This window comes from Pleuronectes platessa, chromosome 17, assembly GCF_947347685.1.
Source record: "Pleuronectes platessa chromosome 17, fPlePla1.1, whole genome shotgun sequence".
In the NCBI taxonomy this organism is placed as follows: domain Eukaryota; kingdom Metazoa; phylum Chordata; class Actinopteri; order Pleuronectiformes; family Pleuronectidae; genus Pleuronectes; species Pleuronectes platessa.
The window spans coordinates 18,809,742-18,823,494 of record NC_070642.1 but is presented as its reverse complement, the minus strand read 5'-3'; positions in this window follow the sequence as shown (position 1 = coordinate 18,823,494).

Here is a 13,753-nt window from a genome sequence, read left to right as displayed (position 1 = left end):
CAGAGAGAGAGAGGGAGAGAGAGAGAGAGAGAGGGTAAGGGAGGGAGGGAGGGAGTGTGTGTGTAGAGAGAGAGAGAGAGAGAAGTGGTACATGTAGTGTCCACCTCCACAGCTCAGTGCTGTGTGAGTGAGCAGTCAGAGAGGTGGAGAGGGAGGGAAGGAGCAGGCAGGAGGAGGAGGAGGAGGAGGAGGCTGTGCATGAGTGAGTAAGACTCACACACACACACACACAAACACACACACACACACACACACACACACACTAACACACACAGAGAGAGAGAGAAGTTAATGTGCTGCTCCAGCCTGCGTATGAACCAAGTCTATGAGATGTTGTAAATATTGTTGTTGTGTTGATGTGCTCTGCTTCACACTAGGAGAGGAGTCCCTCACATCTGACTCTCTGGGAGGTCTCCCCCCCCACCCCCGTAGTTTTCCCTCACCCAAGTCGAGCGTCAAGGTCACAATTAAGTTCCAGTTGTGATTAGGTCATAGAAAAAATATGAATTGATTGTCACCATGAGTGAAAACAAACGGCTTAAATCTTTGTCGCTCTTCTCACTCCTCTTCTCCTCACCCCTCTCCCTCATTTCTCTCCTCTCTCTCACCCCAACTGGCCGAGGCAGACTCCCCCCCCACACTGAGTCAATCCTAGCACATAACTTTTCTGTTCAATTTTTATCTCTGTCCGTTTTGAAGTAAGATCGGTAAATGTTTGTATTCATCCCAACTTTGTCCTCACGTCAGGAATTTCATGGACAGACGTTCATGCCTCGTAAAACAAAGTCTCTGATTTGATGTTGTGTCTGTGGAAGATGCTTTTTGGTTTGTGCGTTTGTAAATAAAGTCCTGAAGAAAGAAACTGTGTCCTTGTGTGTTACTGGACCAACAATTACCCACAAGTCTCCTCTCAGCGTAGAGCTATGGATCTGAGGAGACATTGAAATTCGTCTTTGCAGAAGTACAAATTCCAGTTTAAGACGCCTTGGGAATTTCTCCCTTTGACTCCCCCCCCCCCTCAACTGTCCCACACATACACACCCACACACACCCACACACACACCCACACACTAATTCTGCGCTCTCCTTTTCCCTCTCCCTCTCTCTCTCCTTCCGAGTCCACCGCAGGAGGGAAAAATGAAACCAGCCACAGACTGGAAAGCATTAGTACCAACCAACCCCTCCGCCCCCCCCCCCCCCCCCATCATGATTCATTCAACACGCTCGGCACACAAATGATGAAAACGATGGATCGCAAAAATTAAGAGTGGAGAGCTTGTCTTTCCGCCGTGCACACAGCGCGACACACAAACACACAGTAGTGTACGCAGTTTACGAGTGTGTAGCCGGCGAAGTTGGCAAAGCGACTTCTCGTCCAGAGTTTTGCTTATTTTGCAGTTTCCAGCCCAACAATGACGCAGTCGCTCATTTGGGGGGGAACGGGCCAAGCAGAAAAAGAGGGGAGATGTTTGTGTGTTTGTGCATTTGTGCATTTGTGCTTGTTTTAAAGGAGGTTTGTTAGTCGTGTTTACATGTGCGTTTGTGTTGGCCTCACTTCATGCTCCCATTATCCGACGTTTGTGAAGCAGACAAACAGCCCAAAGCCAAACGCAGAACATTCCTCCGCTCTGGAAAGTGCTTCCTATGTCGGGGGGGGGCTGGACTGGACACGGGGACGCAAGTGGCTTTGAGCAGCGGCAGTGGAGTGGCAGAGCCCAAAATGATCATCAGACTGGCAGGCAGCCCCCCCCCACAGACACACACCAGTGTAAATAATAAGTGCTGAGACCTATGGCCTTGATAACATGACACACAGGCCACTTATAGGACTGGGGGGTCAGTATCAAGTCAGACAGGAGGAAAGGTCGATGGATTTTCCACGATATCATGAGACTGTCAACACAACGGAGATAAGGTATTGTTGAGAATAACACACTCAGCTGAGTACCGCAAAGGCTACTTCCTCCATCGCCCTCTGGATTCTACGCATCAGATTATCTCTGCTTATCTTCAGCTGTTGGCAGCCGGTGATGATGCTCATTCAAATTGAGTTAATCACTGATCCTATCAGGCTTTATCCAGTCACCTGGGTTTATCAGTGCAGGCCTCTCATCATGCTTCCCCATCCTGTTTACTCACTAATCTGTAAACAGACAAGTCAAAACATCTGGTCCAGGACCTCATTGTTATGATTATTCCAACACCATGTGAACATGTGGCTCCCGTGTATAAGACAGAATTAAAAGCAGCAGATATGTGCAACGTGAGAGAGAGAGAGATTGGATCGGACAGACGGAGAAGGTGAGTGAAACATGTGAGGGGAGAGAGGCCGAGGGGGAAAGTCGGAGGAGCTGTGAGAACTTAAAAGGGAATGTAACACCTTGTTTTTTTCCAAATCCACTTTGTTCAAGATTTATTTTAATCTGATTAAAGGCCTTACAGACTTTTCCCCCCCCGAGGGCCAGTGATCACATCGACTGGGTATTAAACAGGGATTTGTGATGTGTGACCACAGCACGTAAAACTGAGCGTGGACGTGTCCGAGGGAGATGAACCAGTCCAATGAGGACGTGATTTCACCGGATCTTATTCGCCTGCGTGAACCAAGCTTGTCGGCAAATGCACGAGGATGCAGGGGCCGATATCAGCTGCAACCGGCTGAACATGATGGCAAAGCACAAACCCACAACCTCTGGTGTTACCGCCAAAAACTCCATCCCGTCCTCCAGAGAACACGCCCTCAGTGGGTTTCACCAACTTTCAGCCCCAAAGGACAGGAACACGTTTGTCCAATAATGAGTTGCAGAGATGATGTTATACCCACCACACTCAGCACCTTCTATGGGCATTGACCGAAACCAACCACAACCACTGTTAATGCAGCACCCCGACACTCTCGGGCCGGTGGAGGTCACGTGCAGAGTGTTTCCTCACAGCAGTGGTCCTGAGTGTGCCAGCTGCGGCTGTTATTCCAGGGTTTCTGCCGAGTCAGGCCTGTGTTACGAGGCGAGGGAGCGGTCCGAGGGGCCGTTTCATTCCCTCCTGCGTATACAACTCAAAGGCTCGGTTCTAAAACACACCTTCTGCCAGGTTCTTGGTTTGCTTTACCCCAGTAAAAATACTTAATTGGCGGGGTCGCAGCCACGTACTGTATAATGATGCAACAAGAGCCAACACTCCGACATAACCGCTGAAGAATTCGAAGTTGGGTCATTTTCTTATGTTTGATACTGGCCTGGTGAAAAAAAACACCCAAACCCGATCTGGCAGTGCCTCATATATGTAAGTTTGTTAAAGGAGATGCTCATATTCAGGTTCATAAGTTTAATTAGTCTTGAGAAGGTTCTTAGGGAGCTAGCGCGAGTAGCTAGGTGTTCATTATGATGTCTGGCAGTGGGAAATTACTGCACTGGAAACAGACATGTGTTGCCTGTGTTTACAAGCCACTGGGACCAAGTTTGCATCATTAAATGCAGAGTGAGTGTGTGTTTTTTCTGCAGCTATAGGATGAGCTTCAGTGGGAGAATCATGGAGCCCGGCAGCAGCAGCAGCCGCCCGCCCGCCTCCCTGCCGGCCTGGCTGGACTGCAGCTCCACACAACCAGGCCAAAGTAAACATCTTCCCCACAGTCTCCTCTGCTGACATGACATGATTGTGCGCTGGGGAGCCGGAGGACTGCGCGGCTCGCAGCGGTCACATGTGCACCTCAAGCATCTTTAGTGCATAAATACATTTGTGCATGTGTGTGTCCTTGCGTACGTCTGCAGAACCAATTGGGACATCTCGAACCCTCAAGCTTCTGAATTACATCTTTATCTTCCTCTATTTTCCCCTGTTACATCTAAATCACCCCCCCTGAGCAGCGAGCAGGCAGCCACAGTCTCCACTGCTCGGATGGTGTCCATTAAAAACACCAGGAGCACAGAGCGGTGACCACACCTCTGCCAGATCCCACAGTTTAATCCCTGCAGGGAAGCCTTGACCAAAATGAACCAGACCGGCAGCTTCTACCCGCACAGCCCCACATTTTATTTGCCCAACTGAGAGGAAATAGATGTTGGAAACAGCAATTAGAGAAAACGTAAAAAGAAAATCAAATTTAGACAAAAATGAGCTGAAACTCCGACCAGAGTAAAATCTGCTTGAAACATTTCTAAGTTAATTCAATTCTCACTCCAGAGGTCAGGAATAACATTTGAAACTCAAAATCTAATTGTGTGACATACTGGGAAACGAGGAAACTACAAGTTTCCCCATTTAATTTTAATAACGGTCCAACTAGTGGAAAATCAGTCACTATATGCTTCCGGTACAAAACAGAGTTCTGCAGACATGTATGAAAACTCATATTAAAAATGGTCTCATTAGGTTTTTTTGGGGATCTTGTTTCCATTTTGAGGTTTCAAGCCCAGGGTTGGAAATGCTTGAGTTGCCAATTCCATCACGCCCCCTCCCTCACCTGCCCTGGATCCCACGTTAACCACCTAAGTGCCACAATTAATCCATTTCCTCTGCAGCAATTAGACCTGCTCATTAGGTTTTCCATGACCTTTTATCCCCCCAAGAGAGAGTCTGGTGTGCGAGGTTCAAAAGAGGCTGTGTGGCTCGTTCAGGCTGATACATTACATAGCAGTGAAGACGTGGAGCAACATTTAGAAGATGGAGGTCTCCACATTGAGCTTCAATACCTCTCAGGAGTGGGGGGGAGGTTAGAGCTGGGAAAGGAGGCCTGAATGTGGGACTGATACGAGAAGGAGAAAGGGACGGAAAGTTCCTTCTTCTTCCTGGATATGATCTTTTCATCATGGATGTCCATAAATCATGTTTATCTCCGTCCTTCCAGGTACAAAGACACACACACATGCGGGAGCAGGATGCCCTCGGGCTGTTCCTCTTTGCTCACCGGACAGAGGAAGGATGTTGACAAATAGAAAAATGATGTTAAGAGGCTGCAGGACAGGCCTCAGACGTCTGGTAGCTGAATTAATGAAAACCCTTCCTGCAACTTTTATAGAAACACAAAATAAAAAGAGATATGCATACAGCATCAGAACGTAAAGATGTAAACGTGTTGCATGGAGGCAGAGTTTTCCGTCCCAGCTTCAGAAGACAGGAGGTCAAACTCGGACAAAACAAAACATTGCAAGAAAAGAAACTTCAAAGCCGCCACATTGGAACCCTGCTTTCTGAAGAACGTGCCCCCGAGCGGCTCATCCATCAACGTCCAGCCGTCGCACCGGGGCGTCGATATTTCCATGTTTAGGCTACGAATCATCTGCAGGACAGAGGACAGTGCTACAAGTTTATTTTATACCTTAATCTTCTTCAAATAATGAAACGTCAAATATTTAGAGCTGCGGTCAATCTGCAGCGGGACTCCTGAAGTCGCTCCTGCTTTTTCTGACAAATAAACAAACCATGGGGACTTCCTCCTGGGGGGGGGGGGGGAGTGGGTTTAAATGAAGCGAGACAGTGGTGGCTGTGCAGTGTGTGTGTGTGTGTGTGTGTGTGTGTGTGTGTGTGTGTGTGTGTGTGTGTGTGATCTGCTGGGAGACTGATGGCAGGTTTCAGACCATTTGCTTCTGTGTTATGGCTGAGAATCGCGTCCACCCCGGAGGCTGTTTGAGGAAGAAGCCGGAGCTCTGCGGGTTGATGGCTTTATAAATCACGGGGCAAGCCGGGGGCCGATATGTGCGCACTCCTGCCTGCATGTGTGTGTGTGTGTGTGTGTGTGCACCCAAACGCCAACTTATAAACACCCACTCGACCCTTATTCATGCAGATATATAGACTTATAAAACAGTTTCCTAATTATTCTTTACTTGGCAGGCTGCAGGAGCCACTGAAACAGCACTTAGGTCATCACAGGAAAAGAACGATTTTAAGTGGGTTAACACCTCTGTGCAACGAGCTGAACACACAAACACACACACAAACACACACACAGGGAGGCAGGGAGTTCAGTTCATGATCTTTTCAAAAGAAACAAAGTCAGTATTTCTTTAAACACTCCACAGACTTCCTCAGATTATCAGAACAAAGAGCCTTTTTTGTGGATCAGGGGTTTGTTCATGAATTAATTTGTACTTATTCATTTACTTATTCACTATCCATCAAAACGTCAGCTCCGGTTTTTAGGTTTTTGTGGCATCAATCACTTTGAGTAAGTAGACGCCACTATTTATAGCTGAAACAAAACATTGTTCAGACCACCGCCACACATACACACACACACACACAGACACACACTCTCTTTCTCACACACACGCACACACACACAGATATGCACGCCAACGCTACCAATCATGTGCAGACAGACATCCTCGGCTCTCTATTCCGACACAAATGGGGTCAATTCTACACACACTCAACCACCAATGAAAGAGGATCCCCCAAAATTACCACTTTGCTAGAGCCTGGAGCAAACCAGTGACTTCATGTCTACAGCAACGAGACTGATTTACTCACATCCACCCCCCCACCCCCCCCCCCCAACTCTGACCACAGCACAGAAAACCCACCAACTCCCCCTGAGAGGGCACACACACTCGCACACACAGACACACACACGCCCCTCGCCTCTATCTGTTAAACGTTTACACCGTTCCACATCCTTCCCTTTTTCTCGCCGCTGCCCCTTCCTCACAAAACCCTTTGGCCCCCCCCCCCCCCCAGCAGCCGAGCTGTTAGCAGAGTACGTGGTGTTGTCAGCGGCAGATAAGTGGAGGTCAGAAAGAGACTCCATAAACAGAGCCGAACGGTCAGAGATAGACGATGGACGGATTCAAACCATCACACGCAAAAGACGTAGAATCAATTGACTGTGATAAGAACCAGTTTCCACCACGAGCTCTGAAAGGAGCTGTGGGCAGAAAATGGGGAATCACACCGACACCGCCGAGGAGGAATTCACAGTCCTTCCAGAAAGATAACAATAATTTTTAGACCCAGTGTAGAAAACTCGCAAATATATAAAACCCCGTTTCCTAGAAACCTGGACACTTAAGTGCCAAACACAACATTCCTCCTGGTGCGGATCTGGGATTGTTTTGCCACAGATTCTGGTGGGTTTGAGACGCTTCAGGCCACGGTGCTGAGAGATCAGTTCCTGGTGCTGGAGGTGTGTGTGTGTGTGCTTGTGTGTGTGTGTGTGTGTGTGTGTGTGTGTGTGTGTGTGTGTGTGTGTGTGTGTGTCTCCAAGCTTGAGGTTAATGAATTACAGCCTTGACAGTCCAGGATTATCCCAGGGGTGGGAAACAGATAAAAAGGAAGATAATCATTCTCCCTCATCTGCACAGACATAAAGCCAAAACAGAAGATGGATGTAATGCCAGACTTTTTCTAACTATGTTCTGAGGCTGGAAAACAAGTTTTTAAGCTTTGAACTTGGCTTCCGTTTGCTCCCTCCTGAAAGAAACTGTTCCAGAGTCAGTAAACAAACACTGCATTCCTTCAGAAACCTTTCAGAGTCTCAAACATGATGGTGAAGTCGTGTCGCTGGATGAAAATTGCCTCTTGCCATTTCCACTGGAGGTGACTGCATTCGAGTTCATAGTAAAAGTTGAAATAGTCTTAAATGAGCTTGACACTGAGTTAAAAACATCATACACAGAACACTGAGATCAAGTTGATCAGTGAGTGAACACCGCCCCCTGGTGGGAGAGAGAAAGAAGCCCTCAGTAAGAGGTGCGTTGGGGACTCACCACAGGTGTAGATGACGCTGAGGTACTTCCTGGTGCCGGAGTAACAGGGATCTCCAAAGTCTCTGGTGGAGGCTCGGACCAGGCAGCTCTTCTTGCCCTGACAGCGAGCGGTGAGGACCTGCAGAGCCACAGACGACTGGCAGTCTGACGGGGAGACGGAGAAGGACGAGGTCAGTTCGGACTAAATCACTTTATATTCACGCTTCTTCTTAAAATATCTGTTCTGGTCACGTCACTGCAGCTAATTTCCTATGGGTAGTTTGTAGAGAAGTGTTAATTGGTACCAATTAAAGGGAAAATGTACCTTATTAGTTTATAAATCAATTAGTCTGTTAACAGTAACTTATCAATTAATTAAAATCATTTGTGAACATTAATCAAGATATTCTGAGCGTTCTTATTACATGTGATTCTCTTGCTCCCTGTTAAGTGTTTGATGGACAAGCAGCACTTCAGGCACAATAACAATACATGAGTCTCTGACAGCTACAACTGAGATGGACCCACACACACACACACACATACTCACACAAACACACACATACCTGCATACAGTAAAGGACCATCTCTCACACACAAAGGTTTTCCCAGCTCCCACGGTGGAGCCTCCACAACAGACCCTCACAGAGGAACCTCACCGGGGCCTCACATTGTCTAAAGAGATATCTGATACAGCGTGTGTGTGTGTGTGTGTGTTTGTGGAAGTGTGTGTGGGTGTGCGTGTGAGTGTTTGTGTATGGGGACCAGACAGAGTAATGGATGGGGCTCATACATCATCACTAAGCACCCGACTGCTCCTCCAGATCTTTGAGGAAGGAAAGATGAGGCTCTTTTCTTTCCCTTTTCCGCTCTGACTTCCTAACTCCGACAAGAGGATCATATGCCAACCTGCTTTTAAATGTGGTTTTAATGAGTCCACACTTAAATAAAACACCCCTTTAAAGTGGCCTACAGATTTGGTGTCAAGATTTATTGATGATCTCGAAATTATAAATTAAGAGGAGTTAAAGGAGAGTGTGGTTTTACACATTTGTAAAAATGCTTGTTTTATGAAACAAATTAAGCCTAAAGATATTGAATTTTCCACCAGATAAGAGAACGAAAAAAAACTAATTTCCAGCATTATGTGGCATTTTTGCTTGTAAAATTTTTATAGAATTTCTAACAATCAGTTCAGGTCTTTCTTAAAGACAAAAAAAGACAAGCTAAGAGAAAACATTACATCTTTATTCAGGCAATTGCTGGGCTGCATGATTACACCTGAAATATACCTTAACTCATCGGCTAATAATTGAGATGAAGAATAATCATGCTTGTTGTACTTATATTGAATATAGTTGTCGGAACCTTCACCAGTGCCACATATTACAGGTTCCAGCCAATAAACTGCAAATTCAATATGTGAATGAAGACTAAAGAACAGTAATATTAAATACTTTATCAAGCATTATGAAAACTAGATCTGAAAGCTTTGAATTCCCCTCAAAAAGATGATCCCAGTGGCCTCAGTATTCTACTGCCTGTTACACATCATGAACTTAAGTGACGCTACAGATGGAGGTGTGAGAAGCACTAACTAAGTTGGACGCACCTCCCCCTGGGTTTTTTGTGGGAAAGTGAATGGCTCTGGGTTCCACATGACTTCCTCCCAGGCCCCTGTGTGGTTCCATCTAACTCCTAAAAACAACACAAGGACATGAGCCTTTGAAAGTGGACACTGGGGTCTCGCACCGTCTGCCCCGGTGGGCCCCCCCAACGAGAGATCAAGAGAGAAAAGGTAAGAGAGAACAGGCCCAGCTCACACGTCAACGGGCCGCAACAAATTATGGCCGGGGTCAAAGGGCAAATGTCGCAGCCAGGAAGTGAAAGACGGTTATCAAGTGGTCGTGGATGGTGTCAACAATGGAAATTCTTTGAATGGTCCAGAACTGTGTGATCCTGCCTCGGAGAGAGAAACAGCAGGTCCGGGTCACAGCTCGTGGGTTCCTCTATCAGAAAAATGTGAACTCGAATCAATCAATCAATCATTTGGGTGATGTTCAAAGGGGCAACCGGACGTGTCCCAGCTGGAGACGACAGACTGGAATTCCTGACCACAATGAGGTGCGGTGGAAGACGGCGGCACCGGGGAGACGGACACCTCAGAGGTTAAGTGACTGAGCTGCTAACATCATCTGCAGCAAAAGGTCAGTGATCTCAGGAAAGGGTCAAAGACAATTCATCATTCTGTCAATATATTATAACTTCTTTTTTTGGGGATTAAACTGTCTATAAATAATTATGTCTATGGGGACAATACTCTAATTTGTAATTATTCTAATTTATCAGAGGCAAAGGAGAAATATGTGGGTGTATCTTTAAAATCTAGATAAATAGAAATCAATATTGATTCATCACTTGCTGCTGTAGAAGTACATGCAACATTTGATTAAATTTGATTAAGAGAGGGTAACAGGTGAAACTTGTGCAGATATATAAAGAATCCTGTATCTATATTTGTCTCTGCAGCCCAGTGGCCTCCTCGTCTCCCCGATCTGCTTTAATCTGTTCTCCCTCTTTCTCTCTCTCCTTCCCTGAGCGCTCGGTCGAGCCGCTGTGCCACACAGAGAACGTTCCTCCCCACTGACAGACAGGCTCCCATTAGCTGCTGCTTTGATTACTGGCTGTGGGTGATTACTTGAGCAGGGGGCCCCAGAGTGGGACGGGTGGGTCTGGAGACAGATAGAGACGTCTAGAGACAAGAGGATGGAGACACACACACACACACACACACACTTACACATTTATTCTTTGTCCACTGGCTTTCTAACCACACACACACCCACACGCACACAGGGCATATTTTTGTAGTTTAAAGGAGCATTCCTCAGGATCTGACCTTCTCTGGCTCTCATTAACGGCTTTAACACAGACAGGCAAGCATAGAGCCTTTCTCACACACACACAGACACACACAGAGCGAGGGGAATAGTCATGAACAACCCCCGTTACCTCTAACCTTTACCCTCGACCAGCTCCAAGCCCGTGCACCAAACCCTCCGACCCGCCACACGCCCAACAAGGACAGGCCTGTGGGGCATGAGAGGAGGTCCACAGTGAAGTCAAGCAACGAGCGAGGGAAGGGAGGAGTTTCCTCCGGCAGACATGCGACATAGGGGTCAAACACAGAGAACCACAACACTTTTTTGCAGGTACATATCCCTTAAATGACTCATAGTTTGATCACCCACCCCCTAGTGGTATTGTCAGTGTGTTGATATGCTGGCCCGTACCAGCAGCACCTCGACACGGCTCAACAACTCATCATCAATCATCCGTTCAGATTGTGTCTTTACAGTCAACGTGCAGGTCCCCCCCCCCCCCCCCCCCCCCTGCAGAATCATCTTAACACAACTAGAAAAAATATACACCGAGGAGAGAACGAGAGAACACGAGTGAACACGAGTGAACACCCCCCCACCCCAAATCTAACCCCAGTTTTGTGTTGTGGTTGCTGTTGATGGACTTAAAGACTGCCTTGCACAACTTTATAGGGCAGTGCTTGTGTCCCCCCCACACAAACACACACACACAGAGAGGTACATACAGTGTATCCACAGCAACCTTTCCAAGGAAATTCTCCATAACAATCCTCCTGGTTTTCCACCCACGCATGCACACCTTTCCTGGAATTTCCAGGACAATGGGCGGACGAACTTTTCACAAGCACTCATCTCCTCATCTCATCTTCTCCTCTGACTCACCTGCCACACATATAATTTGATAGGGAGGCTTAAGTCATTGTTGTGGGATTGAAAGTCTTTGTATGATATAAAAAAGTGACTTGTGAAGGGGGGGTTCAAGGACCTGCACACGGCAGGGGCTTTTATGTGGAAGCCATTAAAGAATTTGATACTCACATTTACTGTAAATGGTCTTTTCAGCAGGATCAGCACAGAGGATTCAATAATTCAAGTATGTATCAAGTGTTGAAGTGTTCTGCAGAACTCCCCTGCACAGAAACATGCGTGCACACAAGCACATGAGCATGCACGAGAGTTTCCCTCAGCTGCATATGTAAGTTGAGAGCAGGTTATTCCGAGAGTCAGAAGCACTTTGCACAAAAACAGTCGACCCTGCTCATGTGTTACCAGCTGATATGTTTTACTTTAGATATGAGAGCAACACGTCTGATTTACAATCAACAAGAGCTTGAGTTAAACTTGCATCATGGAATGCAGTGTGAAGTTCATGGTACCTGGCAGAAATGTTTCAGACAAGTTACCATCTACCGTGCAGTGATTCAGATAACCTCCTTCAAACGAGCTTTGAACACCGATGACCATAAGTCAGAGACCACGCTGACATCCTGCTATTTGCCTGCTCCGTGTGCATCACAGCCGAGGAGCAGCGCAGATAGAGTTACAGTAGAGCAGCTCCAACCCTAACAACTGGAACGGGCTTCCGACAGCCAAGTGTTAAATTGGACCTGCAGCTGTGCATGCCCAGCTTTTTAAAAACCACTGTGATCATCCGACCAGGTCGAGCTCATAGTTAGGAGACATCTTCCTGTGGACCTCGTCCCAAGCACATGCTCAAAAGTGAAAGCTCAAGAAAAAAAAAGAAGAGAAGCAGTCTGGGACCCGGCATGCCAAGCATGGGGGGCTATTTAGATGTCAAGAGGTGTGTGTGTGATGGTAATGGGGCAGATGAGAGAGGAGGGCTGAACAGGCCCCTTTGCTTTGAGGACTCTCTATCGCCGCCAAGACCTGTCCGACTCCACCACTCCCACCCCACCCCACGACCAAGGAGCAGACGACATCAAAGGTCCTGACTTCAGTGCGCACATGCCTGTGTGTGTGTGTGTGTGTGTGTGTGCACTTGTTTTTGTGTGTTGCACTTTTCCAGGGCTGCTGGATTCAGCAAGGAAGCAGGTACCTGCTCTCTGGAGATCTTCATTCACAAGACTACTTAAGTTAGACTTCCTCCAGATGAAGAGAAGCATATGGAACCATTGTTCAATTAAATGTCTAAAAGTGAAAAGACCTGTGTTAAATACTTTGTTGACTTATGCCCTTACATTAGAGTCACAGTGATGAAATAGAGAAAAAGTTTCCTACATTGTTAAAACCAGAGAAATTACATATTTTAATCAGGGTAATGGGACATTTCATTTTGTTTGCCTTTGGGGCTTTTGCTCACCAGGTAGTCAGCTAACCACTGGGCTGTTTATTCCTTCCACTGGTTTTACTGGTTGCTCATAATGGATCAAGATTATGCATTCCCATTTGCTGCACATTCTGTGGCTGAAGTTGTCCAAGCTCAAATGCACAGGGGAACATTCATTTACCCTTTATTGTCAGCACAATGCCTTCAGGGGCAATTTGGGTTTCAGTATCTTGACTGGAGCATCTGAGGATCAAACCAAAAACTCTCTGGTTAGGGGACGACCCGCTTTACCGCCTAAGCCGAAGTCGCCCATGTGGCTCTCTACGGTTCACTTAAAGAAAATAATCACTGTTTGGCAGGTGGCCATTGTTACACTACAATCTTGGTCTTTGGATGAAACAGAACATGTGAGGTGATTCTCTGTGGGGTAAACAGTGTACCAGCAAATCCCAGCTGCTGCCGCCGCACACTGCAATCTCTCTCTGCACCCAGAGTTCACCTGGACAGGTGCACGCAGCTGTGGGAGTCCAGGCGTCGATCTCACACCTCAGGGTGGTGCAGCTCAGGAGATCACTAGAACCTGGGCCCATTCAAACACGCATTTAAAGAGACCTCAAATCAAAATGGGTTCTAAACGGAACGCGATTATTCAGACGCACAGAATCAAAAACACACACACACGTGCGAGGTAAAGGAGAAGAAAACGTGTGGGGGGGGGGGGGTGATGGAAACATTTAAAAATAATTAATGGTGTGTGTCTGAGCTGTCACTCAAGACACCCTCACTTCCTGCTCCCGGTGACATGGGAGCCACATCAAAGACGGAGCTGACAGGGGAAATCCCACCAGGGCACCGCTAGAGCCCAACAGCCCGAGGAGGTGTTAGTGGGTGGTTGCAGTGTG